Consider the following 17,579-nt stretch of genomic DNA (forward strand, 5'->3'; position numbering starts at 1 on the left):
ATAATTTAAAAATGCAAAACCATCTTATGTTACCACTATTATTTGCGAGGAGCAAGTAGTTATTGTATAGCAAAGGTAAATTTCCAACCAGTAGAATTAACCATTAAATTAAAATCTCATTTTTAATCATCCTAATAAATTTATCTTTTAACCACTAAATTTAAACTCATATGTCGCCGACCTAAAATCATTTTTTTTTTTGTTACATGGGTAGTCAACACCCAACAATTCCTAGTAAACGGAGAAGGATGAATAAGGGGATGAATGGAGGGCGATGACACGACCTCTCTCTCTTTCTCAACATAAGTACACATCTTTCATCGTAATATGAAATTTTTAATTTCGTCCCTACACTAAGAAATTACCTTCATGTTATGTTTATTCGGAGATGCAGACCAATAATAAGATAAATGAATCCACTTGAAAATATATCATCCGGAAAGGGAAAAAGATGGACGAAATAAAAAAATTAAAGTAAATTTACAAAGAGGAGAAAGGCGAGGGGTGAGGCTGGCAAGGCTGCACATCGCAGAGGAGATCTAGGTCAGATGATGGTATCTCCATATGTATTTAATTGTAGGAGTTAATAATCTCTACCTAAAATAAGTAGAAATCATCAGTCTCTAATACAAATAAAGAGATCATTCTATGCTATGAAGGTTCGACCTCCGCACAACACCCACAATCTCATGATAGCCTCATTCTTGATATTGGGGCCGCCTTGCTCAGTACCTCATAGTAGCCTCGTCAGTGACCGCGTGTCAAGGCCGCATCTCGCCATCTCACTCACGACATGATGAAAGACAGATGGGAAGTTGCATTCCCTCCGGTCACGCCCCGGGAGAGTCCCTGTCCGAAGAAATTTCGGCAACACCTCCCATGTACGGGTGACAATCTGAAACATTTCTACATGCACAATATACATCAGCCACAGGCGGCTGGAATATACACACAACCACGCAGTTATATGATACAGCCTACTCGGCTGATACAATAAAAACATAACCACGCAGTTATATGTAAAGCAGCCCACTCGGCTATACCAAAACAAAAACACAACGGAAAATGATAGAAACCAAATACAAACCAAACACAAAACTGCTAGCCGGCTAGACTTACACAACCAACAATAATGCAAAATATCACATAACAACTTAACACTCCGGAAACAAAACCGGAGCACAAACTAAACACACTGACACATAAAACAAACAAAACATAAATGAAACCGATAGATCTTCTGAGGTGACGTGGGGACCAGCAGCCAGGATACTCCAAGCGACATCATAACCAACCTGGTACCTGAAAAAGATAGTGTCCACGGGGGTGAGTTCAACAACTCAGCGAATACCAATAGACATGCCTAATAAGATATATCTAACAACAATAAACATGGAATACAACTTCTTAATCATATATAGGAAATATGGAAAACAGAAAGGTAACTGAGGAAGTTGTATTCACCAAGAACTCCTATCCAGAACAAAAGGATCGTCAAACCAGATACACAATATGCCTCCTGTATGCATGTCAAACAAATGCATCCACCAAAATACAGCATATAAGTGCAGCAAACACAAGCAAATAAATGCAATAAATGCATATGATGTCAATGGCATGGTCACCCCTAACGCCAGTAAGTCATCTCACACACAATGGTGAGACTGAGGGGATAGGGCTGTGACAACCGTGCACTCTGATGTCACTGCTTCTGATGAGTGACCGAATGGACGGGATGCTGTCGGAGTACACACATACTCCTACCCCAAATCATAAATGGGGGAGCGCAATACTCTCATCTCCTGGTACATCATGACGGGGAGGGATCCCTGACGTGCTACCACGCTGCATCACACTACCCATGAGTGGACCAACGGAGCACCGAACAGAGCAAAACTGACGTGCTACCACGTTGCGTTACGCTACCCATGAGCGGACCAACGGAGCACCGAACAGTGATGAAACTGGCGATATGCTCTACAATAATGGAGCAGCCTATAACGGAACATGCAATCATGCGAATGGTGCATGAAACTAAGCATGACAATATCCTGAACCAAATCCACATATATATATAGAAATGTGTACCCTAGTACAAGTAAGTCAAATCCACAGATCCAGGGTATACATATCCTCTATGGTATAACAACTTAGGTCATGAACATATCCACCTCCATAAAATATGTACCAACAATGTACATGGATCAAAGCAAAATGTCTAGGTACGCAGATCAGATATGATATAAAAATATAGATACACATGCCAGATAATAAAAATCCAGAATCTAGTCCTAAACTCAGTAAAGCATAGAATGTCACTTACTCTAGGAATTAAGGAACTCATGGCAATAATCACAAGGTATAAATCTGGATACATAACAAGCGACAAAACAGAACATGCTATGGGTATCAAACCGTGACATACCAAAGACAAACATGATCATTGCTTGTAGCTATAAAATACTATGCATATCCAATTGACAATATCATAAAAGATAAGTCAAGAGGTACCCGCCTCAAATAGCAGGTCTAATCCAGTCAAATCCAACGTCAAGATGCTCGTCTCGCATCAAAGTCCTGTGTCACCAATTTACATACATCTTTATTTAGCTACAACTCAAATGCATAGCTAAATAAAATCTTTAAGGCTAAATTAGGGTAAAACCCTAATCAATCTAACCAGCTAGTAATTCAATTTATCTCCAATTCAATACATATACCTAGGTTAACATTAGTTATTAACCTATCCATCAATCACCGACAACATGATCAAAAACTCTATATCTTACCTTAACTCCAAGTCACTGCTATTGATCCACAAACAAAAAGGTTGCTGCTGAATCAAGAGTTGCCGCTGAAAAACAAATAGAGAAAGTTGCAGTGACTAGTGAATCTATCAACACATAGAATCCAAACTTAATTCCATTTACACATGATTAATCATCTACATAATCAATCACCTAATTCAAACACATAAGCAATTATGTATGTACCAATTCCTACCTAAATTAAATCCAACTCTGAAACCTCAACCGATGATCCACAGCCGAAGCAAAGGATCTGGTGGCAGTGGCTATCCACGAATGGCTAACCTCCTCGCCAGAGCTACATCAATAAGTCGCACCACTATGCTTAACACTTCAAAAAAAAATAGAAAATACCACCATATCCTACCAATCTAGAACCAAACACATCTTACCTAAATTCAAACTCGAGCTTCCTCTCTAGTGCCTTCCGAATGTTGCTGTGATGCAGGAAGAAAGGCCTAGCACTAGGAAACTAAGGCATGGAAAGTAGATGGAAGAGGATCAATTGGCAGCCGATGGTGACTGCGGCCAGATCAACTAGGCTCGGCAAGGGCAGGTCGCCGATGGTGAACCGTCGGGTAGGGTTCTACTCAGCGAGGTCTGTGGGCAGCCGAGCGTCTACCGACTCCTGGTGAGACCGGCCGGTGAGACTAGGGCAGAGGAAGAGGAAGTGGTGCCGGGACGGTGGTGGCGCATGTGAGGAGCAAGGTGGTCGGCGCTCGTGTGGTGTCGTCGGAAAAGAAAGGAGATCAACAGAGGGTACGAGGGCACAGGCAACAGCTCGACCGGCAGTGGCTCGTGCTCGCCAGCGCTTGGGCAGGGACAAAGGAGAAGAGAAGGGCGGCGTCGGTAGGAAGGAGTCGGCGGTGTGGGGGGAAGAAATAAGGAGAAGAGAAGTGCTGGCCTCTCTTTGGTCCCGGCTCACGCAAGAGGAGAAGGAACTGCCACGAGCAGCGGTTAGGGCAGATGGGTGTCGGGCGCGGTGAGGAGGAAGAAACGGCGAGGAAGAAGAAAATAAAGAAAAAGGAATTTATAAAAATAAACACTTCCTCGTTTATATGGGTAGCCTAAACAGGCTTTTCCAGACTCCGTTTTTTTATCCCCACTAACTCGTCCATACGAGCTCCGAAAAATTTCCGAAAAATTTCCAAAAATTCCAAAAAATTCCCTTATTATTTTCTATCATTTTCCGGTATTTTACATTCTCCCCCACTAATAAAAATTTGGTCCCCAAATTTCGGTATCTACCATCAGCAAATACTAACAACAGGTAAAGCGTATAAATGCTGAATGGTAAATTAAATCACATATCTCAAGTGAAAAGGTGAGGATGTCGAGCTCGGATCGTATCCTCGAGCTCCCAGGTAGCCTCCTCGTCCATATGATGCTGCCATCCGACTTTAACCAGTCGGATAGTCTTGTTCCGCAACTGACGCTCTTTACGGTCCATAATCCATACCGGAATCTCCTCATAAGTGACGTTAGGCTGAACTGGAACTGAGATATCTGTCAGCACATGCGTCGGGTCGGGTACGTATCTCCTCAGCATGGATACGTGGAATACATCGTGCACGCCTGGGTGGATCACAAATCGAGAGCGATGAGCCTCTTGAAGTAGCTCCTGTAAGACCAGATGAGACTGAGGTACGCACAATCTGCCTCGGAAGTATATAATATCCTCCTCGTCTCGTGTGAACTCGGTCTGCTACCCGGAAGCTATCTGGCTGCCAATGAACTACAAATGCTGATCACCAGCCTGAGCCTCTCGGATCCTCGTCCTGATCGACGACTGAGCAACCATGGTAACCAGAATACCCTGCTCTGTCTGTCCCTGCTCCTCAAGGTCTAACTCGGAGAAACCCTGAACCAAGTCTGTAACTGAAACTCGGTGGCAAGCCAAAGTCCCTCTGGACTTCCTGCTGAGTGCATCGGCAATCACATTAGCTTTCCCCGGGTAATAGCTATTGGTACAAATCGTAATATTTCAAGAATTCCATCCTTCTCCTCAGTCGGAGATTAAGTTTCTTTCTAAGTGAACAGATATTTGAGACTCTTATAGTCAGTGAGAATCTCAAATGTAACACCGTACAGATAATGCTGTTAAATCTTCAAGGTAAAAATAATGGCGGTCAGTCACAAGTCATGTACTGGGTAGTTCTCCTCATGCTCCTTCAACTGCCGAGAAGTAGGAGACTACCTACCGTGCTGCATCAAAACAGCGCTCAAACCCTGTAGAGATGCGTCGGTATAGAGCACGAATCCGTCCTCTCTAGAAGGTAAAACCAAAATCGGAGTCGACCCTAGTCTCCGCTTCAGCTCCTGGAAGCTGGTCTCGTAGTCCTCGAACCACGTGAACTTCACGCCTTTCCTGGTCAGGCGTGTCAATGGCATAGCAATACGTAGAAAACCCCCCAACGAATCGTCTGTAATATCAAGCCAGACCAAGGAAGTTGCGAGTCTCCTGTATAGACTACGACTACTCCCAACTATAACAACCTCTATCTCCTGTGGAACCACGGTATACTCCTACTGGTGATCGTGTGTCTCAAACATCTCACAGAAGACAACCAAAATATGCACTACTGATCTTCACATATAGACGTTTCCGTCGAAACATCTCTAGAACTATGCGAAGATGGTGTACGTGACCCACCTCGGATCAGAAATAGATCACTACATCGTCAACAAGGACAATGGAAACCAATCCAAACATCCTAGTGATACCCAAATCATCGAGTCCATGATAACATCTAGGGCACCGCAAGCCCTAATGGTAAAACCAAAACACATAATGTCCGTATCACAGCCATTCCTAACCATAAGATCCTCGACAATAAACAGATCTGATCACCAACGATATAAATCACCAAAGAATAGATCCTCCAGTGTGAGAGCAACGCTCCATCACACGAAATACCACATATGTGGGAGCAACGCTCTACCACAAGAAATCCTCCATATGTGGGAGCAACGCTCCACCACAAATAATCCGAAACATGTATTTGCAATAAATATGGGAACAATGCTCCGCTACAAGCAATCCGCAATATGTGGGAGCAACGCTCCACCACAAACAATCCATAACACGTGTGGGAGCAACGCTCCACCACAAATAATACATAAGTACCCAAGGCACCTAACTATCCAGCTAGAGACTACATGAGATCTCGCTACCATAGATCACTATGGGTAGCCTAGGGTATAACAACCTAGTAAGCAAATCAAGTCCATAGTCAACTCTATCATCATCCTAGTGGGTCGGTCACCCACTAATAGGAGAATTAGTTGACAGGGTAATACAACAAATATCATAATGTAGATATTTAACATTCTACATTTAACATAGGTAGAATCATCATGATACTACCAACCATACACTTGGCACACGTGCACACACAACATATGGATGATTGACATAATCCTCCAATTAGTACACATCAAATATACTCACAACATAGGTATAAATCATTGTGATACCTCCAACAATGCATACCGAACCCGTGTGCATATATCAACATAGGTATAATCGACAATACACCTCAAACAACACTGACATGACATATACACACCTATGCCAAGAGTATAATCAACGTAATACTTCCAACAAATCATAATAGACACGAGTGTACACTCAGAACAATTATATAATGAACAAGATACCTCGAATATTACACCGAACACATCTGCACATATCACAACCCAGATTTAATTGACAAAATACTTCCAATAAACCAATCAGACCACTCGAGTATAATCTACTAGAAACCCACAACAATCACAACTAGAAAAGTATACACCCACTACATGCAATTAGACCGTCCATCATAACACTCCTACAACACATAATAATCATATGTATCCACCACATAGATATGCAGAATCAGCATATTTAATTCAATCAACTTGATATTCCCTATGCTACCTTCTATATTATCCAACTAGGTACATACAGTCTAATTAACATACCCATGGAATAGGATACATCGATCCTCTATAGATTGACCAAAATCGACAATGGTATATGGTCAATTCAGTCTTTTCCACGTCAGTACAAAACATGTACTCAAATGTGCTCTAGATTCCAAACTAAGCACAAATAACCCAAAGATCAGCATCTCTATAAAATAGAGTAAGTCGATCCCCTACTGATCAGACCAACCAAAACAAATGAATCGGTGATCGACTATCTAAATTTAATGAATGTACACAAATCCTCCGCAAGCAACTAAGGTAAATCGATCTACGACTACCCAAGTCGACAGCGTAAATAAGTCTTCTATTGACCAATCTAACCAGAGTAAATCAATCATTTACTAACGAAACTAACTAAAGTATATCAGTACACTACTGGCTGAGTCAACAAAAATATGTACTACTAGTCATTACCTAGCACCTAGCCAATAACAACAGAGACTGGTATATGTCTCCAACCTCTAACCAACTAGTAGTAACAGAAGCTAAAACTACTGGTGATATGATATCGAAAATCACCAGAAACTAAAATCCTTATTAGAGTCGACCATGATCAGTGGTTTACCTAACACATAAAATATATGTTATATCAACTAGACAGATACTAAATAAAGAATGCTAATACATGTCATAAACTGTAATAGTCAACGTGCATATACTAACAAAAAGGTAGAATAACAGTATACCAACATACCTCCTAGTCCTGCTGCTGCTAGGTCCCAAAACTCGAAAAGTCACATCGAGAAGATTAAAACACGAAATCCGAAACACAGGGAAAATAAGACTCGTAAGCCGATCTCTAATACCAAATAAATTAGTATCAGATAAATCTCGAAAATCCAGAACACATAACAAGTATCGTAAACCTGCTCTGATACCACTAAATTGTCACGCCCCGGGGGAGTCCCTGTCCGAAGAAATTTCGACAGCACCTCCCCTGTACGGGCACAATATACATCAGCCACAGGTGGCTGGAATATACACACAACCACGCAGTTATATGATACAGCCTACTCAGATGATACAATAAAAACACAACCACGCAGTTATATGTAAAACAACCCACTCGGTTGTACCAAAACCAAAACACAACGGAAAATGACAGAAACCAAATACAAATCAAACACAAAACTGCTAGCCGGCTAGGCATACACAACCAACAATAATACAAAATACCACATAACAACTTAACACTCCGGAAACAAAACCGGAGCACAAACTAAACACACTGACACATAAAATAAACAAAACATAAATGAAACCGATAGATTTTCTGAGGTGAGTGGGGACCAGTGATAACCATGATTTTACTGTATCATTTTGATTCATATATGCATGGTTTGATGTTGATTTCATAGGTTTAAATCATGGTTACATCACATTTTATGCATTGTCTTTATTTTTGGACTTAATTGTAAATAATCTTATTTTGTGTTATTTGATGCTAATATTTGATTCTTATTTCATAGGCATCAAAGGATCGTGGATGTGGATCTATTTGAACTGAAATTGGGCTCGAATCGGAGTTCAAACGAGAAGATTAAGATTTGAAGCATTATGGGTCGTTTATCAAGAATATGAGAGATTTGAACCATCCGTTGAAGATCTGGCCGATCCAACCTAATGGGGGAGCAGATCTGAGCCATTGATGAAGATCCAGAAGATTTGATCCAGATCTGAGTTCATCTATCCATTGATCCAGCCCGAATTAATCTGGACCGTTCATTGAAGACTGGGCAGATATGGGCCATCCAGTGATGATCTGGTCGATCCGACCTAAGGGAGAGTAGATCCAGACCCTAGATGAAGATCAGTAGCTCCGGATCAGATTTTGGATGACTTTTCACCGTTGATTTAGCTTAAAATCATCCCAACCGTCTGATCATATCTGAGATTTGATTCAAAACACAGAAGCTACAGTGTTTTCCAGTGTCGATTCTCGACAGCACTGTTCTTCGCGTCCCGCGGCATTCTTCGAGATTCCGACCCCATCTCGAATTCTAGATCAATTTTCCGGAAACTTCATCGACGACGACACTCTCAGTTCTTGCGACTGCAACCTCAGATCTGAAATGGAGCTGATGGTGGATGGATTGTCGTCAGGAATGATCCAGAAGCAGTGGAGGAACGCCACCAATGCTCTCGGATGGAAAACGGAACCATCGATTGGAGGAACACCTCAAAATCGATAGCGGCAGAAGCAGAGGTTTGCGGAGCAGAATTCTCGCCACAGGACCACCTTTGAGCAAGCTCAGATGGCCGGAAGCTGGTCGCAAGAACTGAGAATGTCGTCGTCGATGAAGTTTCCGAAAAATTGATCTAGAATTCGAGATGGGGTTGGAATCTCGGAGAACGCCGCGGGACGCGAAGAACAGCGCTGTGGAGAATCAACACTGGAAAACACTGTAGCTTCTGTGTTTTGAATCAAATCTCAGATCTGATCGGACGGCTGGGATGATTTTAAGCTAAATCAATGGTGAAGAGTCATCCAAAATCTGATTCGGAGGTACTGGTCTTCATCTAGGGTCTGGATCTACCCTCCCTTAGGTCGGATCGACCAGATCATCACTGGATGGCCCATATCTGCCCAGTCTTCAATGAACGGTCCAGATTAATTCAGGCTGGATCAATGGATAGATGAACTCAGATCTAGATCAAAACTTCTGGATCTTCATCAATGGCTCAGATCTGCTCCCCCATTAGGTTGGATCGGCCAGATCTTCAACGGATGGTTCAGATCTCTCCTATTCTTGATAAACGACCCATAATACTTCAAAGCTTGATCTTCTCGTTTGAACTCCGATTCGAGCCCAATTTCGGTTCGAATAGATCCACATCCACGATCCTTTGATGCCTACGAAATAAGAATCAAATATTAGCATCAAATAACACAAAAATAAGATCATTTGCAATTAAGTCCAAAAATAAAGGCAATGCATAAAATGTGATGTAACCATGATTTAAACCTATGAAATCAACATCAAACCATGCATATATGAATCAAAATGATACATTAAAATCATGGTTATCAAATCCCCCACACTTATTCTTGCTCGTCCCGTGAAAGTAAAGAAAACTAAAAATCATCTCCACGAAAAATTCCCTAGCAATACCTAAAAGATAGTAAAAAGAATTTAACTAAGACCATTTAAAAATCACTAACAATCATGGATACAATCCAAACAATAATCAGTAGGTATGGTAGTTTCAATCCAATTGAAAAATTAAGCAAGTTGCAATCTCACAAGGTATTCACCTATTCTATCTCTCACACTCAATCATGCATATAAGTGGAGCTCACTCAACGCAACTCGCAACATTTCACTACCATAAGTTTGCTTATTTTCTAATTCTCCACCACTATAAAACATAGCATACATGAATCAAAAGGATTTATCAACAAGAATTGAAATGGAATCAAAAAGAACAAGTGAAGTGAATGAAATAGGCAAAAGAAAAGAGTTCAATGAAGTATATGAGAAGATGAGAGTTTTGGAGGAATATACTTGATGAGTTGACCATTTTGATGTGAAAAGAGATGAATACCATTTGTCGTTACCAATTCAAAAGATCAAGCTAACCTCCCCTTCAATTTGATGGTCAGCCAAAAATCTTGATACTCTACCTCCACATTTGATATACTTTGATTTGCCAAAAAAATTTTCTTCACTGTTTTTTTTACTTCATTTCCAGCACTTTGAAATCTAAACAATCTTAAATCACAATCATCTTATAGAGAAGAGCTCCCTCCCCCACACTTAAATTGTTGGTCGTCTCGGACAATAAAACAAATCTTGCATTCAGAAATTTGATACACTTCCAGCCACTCTTTACTTATCTTCATTTGCAGCTTTTATGGATATACTGCCAGCAGCAATTAAGAAGACCTTAGTTGAACTAAGCAGCAATAAGAATCAGCAAGAAACAGGGTTCCAACATCAAATTTCCATAAATCCAGAATACAACATATTCCTCATTTCATTGATAAATTTCTGCACCTTATGCATGCTTCCCAAATCCTGCATCTCAACTGCATCACATTTCATTTATAAACTGCCGGCTCATCAATTGAAGGAACAAGTAATCCACAAATTGGAAATCAACAGAATATCCATTATCTTGATTTATCTCCTTATCATGTTGCAAGAAAACACCTCCAATGCCACTTTCCTTAACCAACTACTTTACTCATTTCTTGTAAGACTGAGTATCTTCAGAAATTAGTGTCACAAGTTTGGACAGGGTTTCATTAGCTCTGGAATATCAATTGCTGGAATCGTAAGTCAATGAAGATACAAGTTGTTTAGACAAAGGAACCACCCTTCCCTGCTTATCTTATCAAGCACATCTGATTTCTGCATTTCAGGAATCAATTTCAATAGGTTTAATCTCAAAGTTCATATTCTTGAATCTGAAAGGTCTTGACTCACAAGAAAATAAAATAGATTTTAATTTCCTGTCAAATTCTAAATCCGATACTCAAATTTGGCATGAACCTAAAACATTGAAGTTCATTCTATCACAGCAACAGCAATTCCTGAAATCAAAGCTATCTATGGCTATTGTTAAGACTGTAAACGAGTCGAGCCGAGCCGAGCTTTGGGGTGTTCAAGTTTGTTTGATAAGATAATCGAGCCGAGCCGAGCCGAGCTTAAAATGAACCAAGCTTTTGAAATGAGTGTTCAAGCTTGGCTTGGTTTATTTTTTATGAGCTTGAGCTTGTTTGAAGCTTGGCTTGAGCTTGGTTCGTTTAGATGTTATCAAGCTCTCAATTCAAGCTTGGCTTGGGCTTGGTTCGAGCTTGGCTTGAGCTTGGTTTGAGCTTGGTTCGTTTAGATGTTATCAAGCTCTCGATTCAAGCTTGTTTGATTGTTTGAAACTTTTAATTGTTTGATTAGTTATTAAGATTGATAATTTAAATTTATTTATTTTATTTTATTATTTATTTAGCATATTGAAAGAGTTTTATTAATAAATATGGTTCGTGAACATTGTTCACGAACATTGTTCACGAACGTTGTTCACGAACGTTAACGAGCTGAACACATATGTATTCAAGCTTGTTTGTTTAGCTTAACGAGCTGTTCAAGCTTGTTTGTTTAATTAATCTTATGTATATTGAACGAACATAAACAAACTCTTACCAAGCCGAACACCAAGCTTGTTCACGAATGTTTGGTTCATTTACAGCCCTAGCTATTGTCACTTCCCTCCCTGCTTATGAATGACCTCGAGTTCTGCATAAACATGGAAACAATGTAAGAGTCAAAGGTAAGGTTATAGCAACAGGCCTGAAAACAGAAAAGACCCACAGTGTGGAGCTCAATACAAAGCTGGCACACACAAATCAGAAATCTGCAAAGAACTTGGCACTTGGACTTAGAACAATTGTTCCTGCATGTCAACCTCTACACATTTCACAGATTTTGAGTCAATAAGGGTGACTTCATGGAACGTATGGAACATCACAGGATATTGAAAACCAACATTTAAGTTGGACAGAAACAACCACTAAAATTTCAGAATCTGAATTCTGATTTTCTTTCAATCCTGTGCAATGCATAATTCTGAATTTTTCAACACATTAAGTGATGGAATAATAATTCAAAACCAATTATAACACAAGCTCAGAAACCCAGGAATCCAATCCAAAATACCCAACATCAGATTCCAAAATACAAATATTGAAATTTGTAGCTCAGTTTCAGAACCAGGAAAATACAAACTTCTTTCAGCAGCATTCAAATCCAGAAATCAGATTCAGTGTTAGTTTCAAGTTTAAGTCTTGATGAACTTAAGTGTAAGGAAAATATTTCAGCAACTTCCAGAAATTCAGCACTCACCACAGTAGCACAGCTGGGAAAATTCCAGGTTCTGCAAGTTTCTAGTTACTAGCTGGTAATTCAGTCACCATTAGCATACTACTGATTTTAAATTCATTCAATTTCCAAACACACTCTTCATCTTCATATTAAATTCTGATACTGAATTGTAAATTCAGAATTGTTGCATAAGTTCCATTTCTGCAGAGGAATGATTCTCTTCCTCTGTTTCTGAAGTGTTCTGTAGTTACAAGTTCTCCCAATTGCAGCAGAAACAAATCAGATAAAAGTATAGGAGCAACCTTTTAGAGTGTTGACATGGAACATTGCAATAATTGTTTTTGTTGGAGCTCATGAATTCCAACTAATTGAGTTACTCAATTAATTGAAATCTGCTTCAAAGAGTTTGGTACAAGAGATGATACCTGTACAGCAGCTATCTTCATTTCTGCAGACACTAGAATCACATTTTGCAGAAATCACAGCCATTCTGCAGCTCTGTTCCCAATTCCAGCATCCCCTGATTTCATTATCTAATTCATGCTAGCTGATTTCTGAATTTGTTCTATGAGTTGCAAAAATTGTCTAGCAAATTCTTAGATGAACATCAAATTCAGGAATCAGCCTTGACTAGAAATAAAATTGCATTATGAATTCTGCATTTGATTCCTGATTTTCAATTGCATTACAAATCAAAGACTTACTTGAACTCTTACTGATCAAGAAACATTGTAACAGCTTGATACAATTCAGAAATAAGAATTCCTTTCTGCATTCAATTTCAGCATTTCAAATTCTATGTTCTGCACTTATGTTTCCTGCACTTTCTCTATTTATGATTTTTTAGATTCAAATTCCAGCATAAGCCAATTCCATAACTGAACTAACAAACCATATTCAGAAACAAATTCCCAGTATCAATTTCAGAAAATAGCCAATTCCTTTTTCATTTGCACTCTCTTTTCTTCAATTTTCTTTTTATTTTCATCCTCTTTTGCATTTAATCTAAAGCAAGGCTTAATCACATTTTCGTTCAATGGCACAAATCTAACCCCAAGTAGCACAGTTAATTTCAGATCTGGATCCTTATACAGAATTCTGACTTTGTATCAATTTTGCATTGTTTAGCCACCAAAAATCTTAATATTTCTTCATCTTACTTCTTAAGGTCACTATCAATGCATACTTGAAAGAATTCCAAGTTTCATCAATTCTAGCTCAATAAATTCAACGCAATTCAGAATTCCAGAGATCAGATTCATTAAAGCTTAACCAATTGAGCTATCTCAAGTTTTCAAAATTTCAGGAATTTGAATAAGGCAAACAAATTTGAAGAAGTTAATCTAAAAGAACATTCCAATTGAATTTAACAGATCAAAATCGGTTGCACAGATTTAGCTCCAGAATTCCACCAAGTCACGCTTTATTGAGCACATTTTAAGTTCAAGAAAACAATTCTCAGAGAGCTTCAGGTTAAGACTTGAAGGGTTTAGCTTAGGAAAGAGTATCATTTGGCTGTGCAACAATTCTGAAGAAATCATTGATTCATTTCACTGGATCAGTTTCAATGAAGTTATAGAATCCTGATTTTAGGAAATTTCCAAGCTTGAATTACCAGTATCTTCCAGAGAGAAGCATAACAATTAGCATTGAATAGATAGGAGAATCAACTAAATGAGTTGCATGGTTAGAAACAGCATCAAGTTTATGCATTTCTATAGAATTTCAGACTTAAATCTTTGATTCCAGAATTAAGATCTAGACCCTTAAAGAGTGCTATTCAGGAACATTCTCAGCATTAGCATATAAACACTTAACTTACATCTTTGAATCTGATTGCTTTGCCATGTTTCTGTATCCTTGAGTCTTGAGAATTATGTTGAATCTCAAGTTTTGAAACTGAATTACACTTCTAAACTTGTTTTTCTGAATTCAAATTCATATTCATATTCATATTTCTGAACTTGTTTAAGTGTGGGGAATTCAGCTGAACAAAGGTTTCATCTATGACTACTCAAGTGTTCTCCCAAGATTCTTACTGATTAGGAATTTACAATTTAAGTTTGACACACAACAATTCAACATCACTTGCAATTTTGTAGACCAACAGAAATCAGAATCAGAGTTCTGATTGCAGACATCAGTTTCAACAACAAAATTTGGCACACTAGCATTTCACACACTGCTGCATCTTCCTAACTTTTGGAATCTGAATTTGTATACTATCAGTTTTGATACGTCACTGCTTCTACATTCTGAAATTGTTCCTCTTCCTGATTCTGCAACTTCTTAAGCTTCCATTACTAAATAGCTAGATTGTATTCACAAGAATTATAGAAAAACTAAAACAATGAGGTTGCAGTCGCAGATTTGCAGATTTCCTGAGGTTGGCAGCATCGATCTTAATCAGATTTGTTTGGAGTGGTCTCCGATGGTGCTGGTGAAGGATGAGCTGAGTTTAGTTGCTGAGGTTGTCTTCCCCGATTACAGTTGGAGTGTTCTCTGTTGTTTCCTTGTGTGACAGCAAGGAGAAGTTGCCGTGAGAAGAGATTTAGTGTTGAGATGGTTTAGGATTTAACTTTTGCATTCTTTTTACTATTGATAGATTTACATTTCAGTTTATTATATTTTGATTCAGTAATCATAGTTCTTTAGATTAATTGTTTTAATTCAAGTGCATTGGGTAATTTAGTTTCAATAGAGTTTGAAATTGTTCTTAATTCTGCTTTAGCTTAATTGTAGCACTGTTGAGTGGTTTAGTTTCGGTAGTTAAGATTGTAATTGTTGCTTAAGATTAGGTTTCATTATTGTCCAGCTATTTCATACCTTAGTTTTAGTGTGTTGTTGATGAAATTCATTACGTAGTGTGACAATGCGTATTGGACTAATCGGTGACACCTAGTTAGGTTTACTTTATGCATTAGATTAGTTCTTATTTTCTGTTCTTTAATTTTGTTAGATTTAGATTCAAAGTTCAAACCCCCATTTTCATATTAAAAATCCCAAAAATAGGAATAAATACGATCCTAAGATTACATCCTATCGTTTGTTCCTCGAGGTTCGATCCTGGGCTCGTTACTACAACATTATTGTGTAGATAAGGGGTTGAGTGGAATATATATTTGCATAATTTGATTAACGGATGCGACAGATTCGCTTATCAAATTTTGGCGTCGTTGTCGGGGAATATATGCAATGTTTGGTAATTTTAGGATTGTTCTTTATTTTGGAAAACTTTAAAAATATTGTTGTTTAATTGCTTTCATGCTTATATATCCATGTGTTTGATTTTATTTGTTCCTGAGTCTTCTAATTTTATTTGCTAATTGTCAGTGTAAGAACAGGAAATTCTTTTGACCATGGATCCATATTATCTGTATTTTGGAGATGGGATGGAGAATTATTATTATCAGCCTTAGACTGGGATTTATGCGCCTGAATATCAGTATGAGGATGTATAAGAACAAATTGAAGAATCAATGTGGAAATTTAATGAAATTATGCAACAAATGAGTGAGCATCAAGAGCAACAATTTGCAAGGATACAGAATATTCTGAGTCAGTTAAATCAGATTGCGTCATCCATTACTCAGTTACAAGCACAGAACGCCAGTGAGGAGATGGAAAGTAGTGATTCTGTCAGGCCTGACCCTACTCCCATTCATTCACAAGAATTTTCTAGAATTATTTGTGATGATGATGTAGTTGTTCATATTTCTGATTCTACTAATGCTGTTGCTTTAGATGTTGTGAATAATGTAGGTATTGATACAGAAGAAAAGTTAAATGTAGGGGAATGCTTATTGGAAGCATTACCTCAAGAATCACCAAGAGATGAGGATGTAAGTGTAGGGACTTGTGCTATGCAGCCAAGCACCCAAGAATCACTACATGAAGATGTACATTCTCCAGAACTAGAGTCTGAGCAATTACTTGATGAGAAAGAGGTAACAGTCTCCACTCCAGGTACCTTTCAACATGATAAGGTAAGTATTGTTTGTAATACATCAGAAAATTTCATAGAGGTACCATTTATTGATTTTATTAGATGTGAATCATTTCTTGAAATATCTTTTACCCACACTAATGTTCTCCTATTTTCTTTTTATCCCACATGTGTATGGGAGGTCTTTTCTTTTAATGATGTTGTAGGAGAATACAAGCTTCTGGAGTGGGTACTTAAACTGAACCACCTCAGACCTCCAGAGAGAATTTTGAAAGGAAAAATGAGTAATAAGAAGAATTTAAGTGGAACCATGATTCCTCCACTTCCGGGGTGGATTCTACTTCTTAACCTTCTTCAACAACCAGGAATGAAAGGGGAGTTGGTTCCAATTTCACTTCCTTTTGCATTTTAATTCATGCTTTGTTAATAAATTCTTTATACGTGTCTTTAGTTTCATACTTTTCATTTGCATTTTATTTTCATACATTGCATTTTGTTTAGTATACATAGCGTTTCATTTGAATAAAAGTCTCCATGGGAATTTTCTAAATAATATATTTAAGATGGTAAGAGTTACTTAAATTTGATCATCAATTTAGGTCATGTGACATGATTGGATGCTCTACTTACTTGATATTGGTTAATTTGGTGGTGGATTCCAATTTGATCAATTGAGCTTGAGTGCAATAAAAATACCTAGAGAGGACCATTTAAAGCCTATACACTATTATTTTCTCTTGTGTGGCATGCACTCATAGCAATTGAAACTCTAGAACTTGCTTTGCTTCTTTTCAAAATCACAATGGCATATGTATGCAAGAAAATAAAGGATATTTGTCATTTTTGTTCCATCATATTTTCCATTTCTTTCTCCACAATTTTCTTGAAACATTTTTATCTAGCATTATAATTCTTGAATCTCTTTGCTTGTCAATCTTTTATTGAGAGTTTCGGTTGATTTTCTTGATGAGTGGATTGTTTGAGATGAATAAATTTCAAGTGTGGGGGAAGGTTTTGGATTAAATCAGAGGT

General features: G+C 38.4%; 1 long non-coding RNA gene across 2 annotated transcripts; it reads right to left on the bottom strand.

The window, feature by feature from the left end:
* Window positions 1–1,247: 1,247 nt before the first annotated feature.
* Window positions 1,248–15,874, bottom strand: LOC122018858. 2 transcript variants are annotated; one of them, XR_006121930.1, is made up of 4 exons: window positions 12,092–15,874; window positions 11,924–12,016; window positions 10,326–11,134; window positions 1,248–1,302 (listed from the first exon to the last, which is right to left on the bottom strand). It is a non-coding gene; the product is annotated as an uncharacterized LOC122018858 (long non-coding RNA). The 2 variants fall into 2 exon arrangements; XR_006121929.1 differs by lacking the exon at window positions 1,248–1,302 and having other exon boundaries at window positions 10,280–11,134.
* Between the last annotated feature and the right edge of the window lie 1,705 nt (window positions 15,875–17,579).

This window comes from Zingiber officinale, chromosome 9A (genome assembly GCF_018446385.1).
Source record: "Zingiber officinale cultivar Zhangliang chromosome 9A, Zo_v1.1, whole genome shotgun sequence".
NCBI lineage: Eukaryota > Viridiplantae > Streptophyta > Magnoliopsida > Zingiberales > Zingiberaceae > Zingiber > Zingiber officinale.